General features: G+C 39.6%; 1 long non-coding RNA gene across 1 annotated transcript; it reads left to right on the plus strand.

Annotated features, from left to right (window-relative positions):
• Nucleotides 1-555: 555 nt before the first annotated feature.
• LOC131483940 (uncharacterized) lies at nucleotides 556-4,889 on the plus strand. Its single transcript, XR_009247949.1, has 2 exons — nucleotides 556-632; nucleotides 4,542-4,889. It is a non-coding gene; the product is annotated as an uncharacterized LOC131483940 (long non-coding RNA).
• The last annotated feature ends 4,582 nt before the right edge of the window (nucleotides 4,890-9,471 follow it).

The following is a 9,471-nucleotide window of genomic DNA, read 5'->3' on the forward strand; positions in this document are numbered from 1 at the left end:
TGCAATCCTCAAGATATTTTATCTTTAGTCTGTCGCAGCTTCACACAGAGCATATAGTGAATGTTCAACAAAAGTTTGATTTTATTTCTTTCTAAAATGAAAATATGTCATTTACCTGCCTGCCTATAGTCTTTGGTGTGTCATTAAATGCAGAGAGAATTTAAGTTTCTCATTTTGATTCTAAGTCCTTAATAAATTGGCCCGTACTTCCCCCACTCTTAGGAGAGAAGCTCTAACTACATTTTCATAGGCATCTTAATGGGTCATTATCAACTACTTTCAATTCCACTATATATGATTCATTCTCACACTTCCACGTCTGTTTTACTTGCATCATTTCCTCTATCTCAAATCTTTCTCCCTCCTCTCTGCATGGTAAACTTTCACGGATCCTTCCAGACTCAGGTCCATCATAACCTCTAACACCTGGGACAAATGTCAGAGTTAGACTCCCATCCTCTCTTCCCCCACAGCACCTACATCTATGCATCTATTAATGTACCCAATGCACCTTTGCAGAATCATTTTTTAATTTCTTTACTTTTCTGTCTCCTAAGTAGACTGGGAGCTATTTGGAAAAAAGGACCAAGTATTTTTTAATCTCTGGATATCTATCTTCTACTTTGAACCAGGTAAGAACTCCATAAATGTTTGATGAACAAATCAATTAGTGTCTAGATATTAAGCTTGAAGATACAAAACCAAAAATACCTAGGTTGGTAAAACAACCCAGTCATTAGTTAAATATTAATCAATTGACTAGCCAATTGTTTGGTGTTACATGGTTAACTAACTTTCAAGAAGCTTGAGCAGTTAGTTATAGAGCCTCTTAATCCTAATTCACAGTAACACACCAGCCAGCTGTTAATTATGTACTCGGAGACAGGGAGGTAAATAAAATTCGTATTTATTGGCAAAGCTCTTCAACTTTCCCTTTGTCACATGAACTAAAACAAAGTGAACTTTGCTAGTAGAGCACAAGGGAAACACTAATACCCTCTTCATGTGTATATTTTGAAGCTTACAGTGTGCTCTTGTCTCTCATGTAATCCTTAAAGCAATCCTGTGAGTTCGAGTATCGTAAGTTTACTTTACAAGTGTGACACTTTTAAGGTTCAAGAGATAAAATGACATACCTAAAAATCACTGTGCCAAAAATGCTCAAATTTAAGTCGACTCCTGTGTTTATATCAGGTGTTCGTTTCATTTAATCAGTTAACAGAGAAACCCAAACAACAAGTACATTTAATAACTTGGTTCTGAGACAGCAACAAAATCAATAACAATTTATTTGCTTTACAATATATATGATATTCAGAAGCTTTCATATAATTTTGTTGGCTACATAAAACAGCCCTGCAGAGTAGATTGGACAAATACTCTAATGCCTGTTTAGGCGATGAGAAGTCTGAGGTACAATGAGACTAGATGACTTTTCCAGGTTATTCAAAGTTAGTCAGTGACAGACCTAATTCCTGACTGATTGTTCTATCCACTCCCCTTGGAAACCAATATCTTGATATATTTGAAAGGCTCAACAGTTACTAGAGAGTTAGCCCACTCTGGCGAAATCAGGAAAGATAAATGCAAATAATTAGCTCACGGGAAAGTGGCAGTAATGCCCTATGATGCAGTCCCTTTTGTACTGATTCTTCAGGGAAGTATCCAAAATGGATCTGTTATACCCCTGGTTATGCTGATGTGTGTGGGGTTCATTTCTACTTGAGTGAAGTCCTATACCATTAGTCTAGGGTAAATTTAAATGGTTCGTATTTTAGGGAATGCATTTTGAATTGTGTGAATTCATACATTTCTCTCAATTGAATTTTAAACCTTTCTTCTCTTCTACCTGAGCCCATGTACTCTCCCAATTTACATGTTCACTTCTATGATTATACACACAAACCATAAGCGAATATACACATGACTGCATAATCACCTCTTGTACACACAAACTTTATTTGCACAGACACACACACACACACACACACACACACCTTTTGATTATACTCCCCTTCCCCAATAGGAAGATCGTTATGGACACAGAAGACATACACATATCTCTTTGGATAACATCTCCTGTTCATATCCTACCCCCCACCCCTGTAACTAAACCTACACATACACAGGTACTCACACACAAATGCCAGGTTTCACAATGTTCAAGAATCATGTCAACTTTGAGGCCCTAAATGTGTCTGGCAAGTTCTTTGGACTTCACCCTAGTGACTGAAATTACTGCTTGGGCAAGAGAAGAGGGAAGAATTGCAAAGTAGGGAGAAGAGGGCAGTATAATCAGAAGGTAAGTTGGGAGACTTCCCTATCCATAAAGCCAAAGGCCAGAAAACAGTCCCAATCGAGGGCACCTATCTACAATTATTTCCCTGACTTAAATGTCACAATGCTTTAGAAAATTACCCCAATGAGCTTAATCTGGACATCCTTGAAGTCTTCTTTCACCTCCAAGAAAAAGTCCACATACAGTAGAGGAAAGACAACGGAGTCCTGGAGACAGAGACCTCAGTTTGAAACCCACGTCTACCTTGTAAACTCTCTGAGCTTCAGTTTTATCATGTGTAAAAGGAGATGATAATACTCACCACTTAAGTGTTGTAGTGAGAATTAAGAGAAGTGACAATATATGTAAAGTACCCATCATAGTCAATTAATGACGGGTTAAATGCTGTGTTATACTCTACATACATGAGATGTTACACAAAGCCAAGTTCTCTGGGGGTAGATGTGGGGTGCTTTTACAAAAAAATGGCATTTCAGCTGAATTTCTCATTGCAACACTAACAAAATTGGTAAGGAAAAACAAAATTTGGATTCTTCATAAAAATTAGGCAAGTATTTAGGAATTCTTTGCATGAGGCTTTGGATGAGGCTTTGATTTCCAAATAGCTAGATTCTTGCTTTGCAGGGAAAAGTTCAACTTTCTGCCCATATTTCCCGGCAAAGGTGGCAAGTGGGAATCAAGAATCTCAAGATGTGAGCTTTTTTTCTAAAAAAAATAGTGACCTTTAGTCAGGTGAGGGTGTAAAGAGTATTCACAAGTCAAACTTGAGATCTAGCTAGCCAGTGTGGCTATAGCCTTAGAATACATGTCCACAATAGTTTCTACATTGTTTGTAGAAAAATAAGAAAAAGGTGTCTCAAAGATTAATTGGTAACTTGAACGACCCATACATCAAACCACAGAGTTAGGTCTCTGTGACAGAGTGGGAAATAAGTTGGACTGGGAGTGAGATCCTTGGGAAACATCTAAAAGCCTTAGTTTCCCATTTATAAAATAGGGTTAATATTAGTGCTCATCTAGTGTCTTCTTATAAGGATTAAATGAGATATTGCATGTCAAGTGCTTAGGAAAAGGCTTTAAACAAGCGGTAATGGTAGTTATTATTTTTACCTACCTCATAAGTTTATTGTAACAGTGAAACAAATGCACTGTAAAATATTATTTTTAGTTTTTTAAAGCACATTTAATATCAACTAAATGTATTTTGAGTAGGGGGAGGGGTTCTTAACTCAAATGTTCACTTTTAGCCAAAGTGGGTTTCTATAACATTTTATTTTCATTAATTAATTTTTTCCATTTAAAAGATCAGAATGTGGGGCATGCTCCTTCTACTTTCTACTCCCTTCCCGTCATATCACCCAGCTCTACTGGGCTTCATTAAAGAGAACACTCCCGGGGCGCCTGGGTGGCGCAGTCGGTTAAGCGTCCGACTTCAGCCAGGTCACGATCTCGCGGTCCGTGGGTTCGAGCCCCGCGTCGGGCTCCGGGCTGATGGCTCGGAGCCTGGAGCCTGTTTCCGATTCTGTGTCTCCCTCTCTCTCTGCCCCTCCCCCGTTCATGCTCTGTCTCTCTCTGTCCCAAAAATAAATAAAAAAAAAAAAAAAAAACATTGAAAAAAAAAAAAAAAAAAAAAGAGAACACTCCCACCTAGCCCCCACAAAATGTCAAAATGAAACATGATTTTACCCAGAAACTGCTTACCAGTGATATTTGCAAAACATTTGTGCTCATCTGTCAGGCTTCTTGGCCAAACATGGCCATCCTACAAAGCTGTAATAAAACATGAAATAAACCTTTCCATAAAACATTTAATAAAGCTGTAAAAGTTAAATAGTTCATAATAAGCCACCATAAAAAAAGCATGTAGCCCAGTTCTTGATCATTAACTTTCATTAGGGCTTGGAAGAAAACCCAGGCCATTCTTCTAAATTGCCCAGCTTACAGTGTGGAATTGAATCAAGGGTATTGTTCCCGGGATCCTCTCCACTTTGAAGCCAAAGGGATTTCACAGTTGTTTCACTGAATCGAATCTAAGATGATCAGATTCTTCTCACTGAGGTAAAATTAATTTGCAAAGAGACTTATTGAATTTCTTGGAATTCCTGCGTTAGATTTGAGAAGAGTGGGGATTTTTTTTTTTTTTGCTTATTTCTCTAAGTGTGATGTTAAGCAATAAGTGGATGTTGTTTTTGGCTGCTCAGCATTCAGTTCTCTTTCCTAACAGTGCCCTATTTCCTTTCAGAGAGATTCCATTAAATGGGTTGTTGGAGGTTTGGGGTATCCCAAAAAACAGGCCCTGCCTTTCTCTAGGACAAGAATGAAGCATGTGATGGAGCCATACTAATCAAACTTAGTCTCCCAGGACTGGAGTGAATCTTCTCAGAGTGATAACACAGGAGGGATGGAGGAAGGAAATAAACAGTTGGTGCTCACTGGTTGTCTCATTCCATAGTGGCAACTTGATTGGTTTGTTCAATAGTTCCTGCTCCCAACCTCACAGTTTTGCTCAGATTTCTGTACTCATCAGGGTTCAATCCTCTGGCCCCCTCTTTGATTTTGTAAGTACTCAATAAATTCCGTTTCAGCTCAAGGTTTCCAGAGTTGTTCACCACTGCTTATGCTAAAGCATCTTAATTGCTACAGAGTGTCAAGTAATAATTATCATTGATTCCTATTTATTTTCAAAGCCAGAAACACAAGGTACAGGGAAAGCTGCTAAAAGGAAGAATTATGCAATAATAATTTGTCTACCTCACCATTCTCTTCATCCAAAAAAAAAATCTATCAAAGGTTTGTCTATTACAAATTACATCAAAAAGAAATTAAATCAAATGACTGTCAAAACTACAGGAAAATACAAAAGGAAAAGCATAAAACTCATATCAAAAAATTCAATTGAGGAAGTATAGACCAGAAATTTCTATTCCACACAAAATGATTTTAAATCCCCTAATAGCTGAGAACTTCATATAAATATTTGCCTAATGGCCTGAAAGGCACCGAGAAGAAATGAAATCCCTGTGAGTTGAAACCTTATAGATTACAGTTGGTGGCTCCAAATTGTTTGAGGTTAAGAGGATTTATGATTTATAAAAGACTAGTATTGTTAGCCCTTGCATAAAACAGCTACATCTCACAGGCTCATTTTTACCAGGAGCAGCTCCTTGGAGCCAAAATGATATACAAAATGGAACACTAGCTTCTATATTTTGTTCAAATCCCTTCGTCTTTCAGGCCAAGTTAATTTAAGTGAAAAAAACTCAGAAACTTGGGAAGTAAATTGGCATTTAATACAGTTGCATCAGATCCTTTTTTTTCCCCCTGAAGTCTTACTCACTGAAGAAATCTTAATTAAGAAGAAGGAAAGGAATTGGTCGAAATGCATATATGACAGACCATTTGCACACTGACCTCACTGGTGAGCCAGAATACAGCACAAGCCTGTAACTAGGCTCAAGGGCAGCTTGAACCCATCACCACCGAATAATGGCTGCTGTCTTTTTAAAACTCTCCGAGGTTCACATTGTAGATTTCCTTCCAGTTTCCAGTGGTATGAGAGACACCGCCAGTATAAATCTTGTTGTCACAAAAGAACAAGTTATAGTATATATTCAACCACACACACAAAAAAACTTTCAAATAACATTAAGTTAAACCCACAAAACCAAGGAGAGTCAGAAGCAAAGCTGAAACTCTGTCCTTAAGTCACCCCCATTGTGTTTAGATCTTGAAGAATACCAAACTCATCCTGGGGTATCACCAGGGTTGTGTCTACACAATATTAAGACAATAAGTCAAATTGGTTAAGAAAAAAAAATTTCAGCAGCAGCAAAGCAAAAGAAAAGAAAAGAAGAAAAATCTCGTAGTTCAAGTCTGGTTGACAAAAGAAATACAAACGAGTCTCCTTTTGTGAATTTTCATTTCAGTGTGTGGACTTAAATAAACACCCTGTCTGACCCCCACAGACCAAATGCTGAAAGAAAGGGAAGATGAAGCTTGGTGCAACTTGGAAGTTTCTGCCCTAGAATCATGGGTTCTAAGCAAAGGTTTTTATGAAACAGTGTTGCTATTATTTGGCTTAACAGTGTATTATCTTCTCTTAATACTTTTATGAATCAAATCTTCAATTTTTAAGTGGACACTTGACCTCAATAGTCAGGAGGCCTGGCTATCCCTGGGAATCCATTTTGAAGAACTAAAAGAATTGGCAGATCTGAGACATGAATGCTGTTTGTGAGGCAGAAAAGCCTGGTGGTCATAAGGACCTCAGTTTTCATGCTGATCCAGCAGTCACTTGCCAGCTGTGTGACTTGGGCCAGGAGCTCACCTCTCTGAGTGGTGGATGTTTCACCTATTAAATGAATAAAGTAGCACCCACCTTACAGGGTTTCCATGGGACTAACTGAGATATTTGTGAAGCCTTTAACATGGTGTCTGGAGCATGGTTAACCTTTCTTAAATGGTACCTACATCTGTGAGCATCAAACATTTCCAAAGAGAAAAAATAAGACAAGACCTCTTTAAGATCAAGATTGTAGGATGTTGAAGGTTTCTAGATGCAGAAAGAATTTGCTTTCATTACATGGAAAGTAGCTTTCACATAGGGAAAAGTCTACAGAAGTGAATCATTCATTCCACAAATATGCCAACTATGTGCCAGCCATTGGGAAATTCAAAGATGAACAAGATAGAAAAGGTCCCTGCCCTCCAGAAAATAACAGTCTAGAGGACACACACACATAGAAACAGGCAATTACAGCAAGGGTCCCATCTCTTACATAGTGTCCTGGTGCCCTGCCCCCCACATCCCCACCAGAAACCACACCAGGTCCCCTCCCTGTCTCACACTCCACTTCCTGTCAATCCAGACAGAAGACATGAAATCCTTGACCTGGGTCTTCCTGGGCCATAGGAGCGTCATAAGATGAGCAAATGGCTTCTCACTAATGACTGAACCTCAGAACTTGACCTGTCCTAGGCTACTGTTAGAAACTGAATTGTGTCTCCTCAAATTTCATATGTTGAACTCCTAAGCCGCAGTACCTCAGACTGTGACTGTATTTAATGATAGGAGCCTTTAGAGGAGTGATTAAGTTAAAGTGAGGCCATTTTAGGGTAGGCCCTAATCCAATCTCACTGGTATCCGTATGAGAGGAATTTTGGACACATAAAAGAGACACCATGGACACACATGCACAAAACATCATGTGAGGACACAGTGAATAGGTGGCTGTCTTCAAGCCTAGGCCTCCGGAGAAACCAAAAGAGCCAACACCTTGATCTTGGACTTCTAGCCTCCAGAATTGTAAGAAAACAAATTTCTGCTTAAGCCACCCAGTCTGTGCTATTTTGTTATGGCAGCCCCAGAAAACGAATTCTGTTGCTTTCCTAGGTGAATGTAAGATAAAAGAGGAGGCTTTGTGCCCAAGAGGATACAGAAGTGTATTGAGTGAATGACAGAGGGTGTGCATTCTACTTTTAGAAGGATATGATGCTGAACAAAATCGACCATATCTCCAGAAAGGCTTTTTTTGATAAGGGCATTGTCAAACATCACTTTTACCCATCCAAGCACCTACTCACATATAATTTCCAGCAATATGTTCAATGGGACCTTTTCCCAATCAAATAAGCCCACCCAGGGGACTGCCACAGAATAATGCCAGGCACATAATAATGGTTGATATTTTATTGAGCAAATACTACATAGCAGCCACTGTTCTAAGCATTTTACACGTATTAACAGATTTAATCTTCACCACAACTTATGCATTACTTTCCTGTGGTTGCTATAACAAATTATGGCAAATTAACTGGAGGCTTAAAGCAACAGAAATGTATTCTCTCACAGTTCTTAAGTCCACATGGAACTGGCAGAGCCATACTCCCTCTGCAATCTGTAGGAGAGAAGCCTTCCTTGCCTCCTCCGGCTTCTGGTGGTGGTGGGCTATGCCCGGCATCTGTGGCTTCTAGCTGCTTCCCTCAGTCTTGCCCCCATCATGACATGGTGCTCCCTGTGTGTTTGTTGTCCTATAAGAACACCACCAGCCATTGGGTTACGACTCACCTGACTTCAATATGACCTTAATGTAACCAATTGCATCGGCAAAGACCCTGTTTCCAAATAATGTTACATTGTGAGGTTTCAGGGAGATGTGAATTTGGGGGGACACTATTCAAGCCAGCAGAGGTAAGCACTGATATTGTTATGTCAGTTTTAGAGATTAAAAGCCCTGAGCACAGAGATGAAATAACTGTTCAAGTTCGCCCAGATAATCAATGGCAGAACCCAGATGGAGCTCCAAAGACCGTGTTAAGAGCTATGCGATGCTGCCTCTCGAAAAGTATTTCTTAAATGAATAAAATGGTCACAAATGGCTGAGTGCCAGCATGCCCTAATTTCCCTCCTCAGCATCCCTCTCTGAGACCGTTCCACCAGACTCATAAGTAATGTCCCTTCTCAAGTCTGCCCTCCACATGATCTCCAGATATGAGTTTCCAAAACACAGATCTGATCACCAATTCTGAAAAGATCTTATTTACAGTTCACAAAAATTGATAAATTCCTAACTTAGCACAGCAACCAATTATTCGTCACACACTGGACGAAAAGCTCCATGTGGGCAGGGATTGTGTCCATTTTTGCTCACCACTGCATCCTTAACAACATATACAGGTTCCCAGTACCTAGCAGGTCCTCAAAAGTCATTGTCAAATAAGTGGAAAAATGAATGAATGAATGAATGAATGATCTGGCCAACCTACATTTCTAGCCTCAGATCCTACTGATTTACCCACAACCATTCTTCACCACTCAGATCTCCTCACCAACCGTGTGCCTTTCCAGTGTTGTAGACACTCTTGGCAGCTCATATAATGAACCCCACTGATGTGCCCAAGTGACCTTTGCTTACACTGTACCCTGTGCCAGGTGTACCATAATCACCATCAGAGCCTAATCTAAACCTCCCCTTCCCAACAGGTATGTTTACACCCACATCTACCCACCCCCTGACACACATCTCAGACACACAAATAGCTTCCACTCACAAGAGTACCATTGAACTTTGTGCTGTCATCGACACTGCATTTGGTTTGCTCTATGACATCCAGTTGTAAAAGGTTTCTTCTTATCTCCACTCTTGCGAGGGGGAGGGGCTGTGTCTTCTCCA

This window comes from Neofelis nebulosa, chromosome 8, assembly GCF_028018385.1.
Source record: "Neofelis nebulosa isolate mNeoNeb1 chromosome 8, mNeoNeb1.pri, whole genome shotgun sequence".
NCBI lineage: Eukaryota > Metazoa > Chordata > Mammalia > Carnivora > Felidae > Neofelis > Neofelis nebulosa.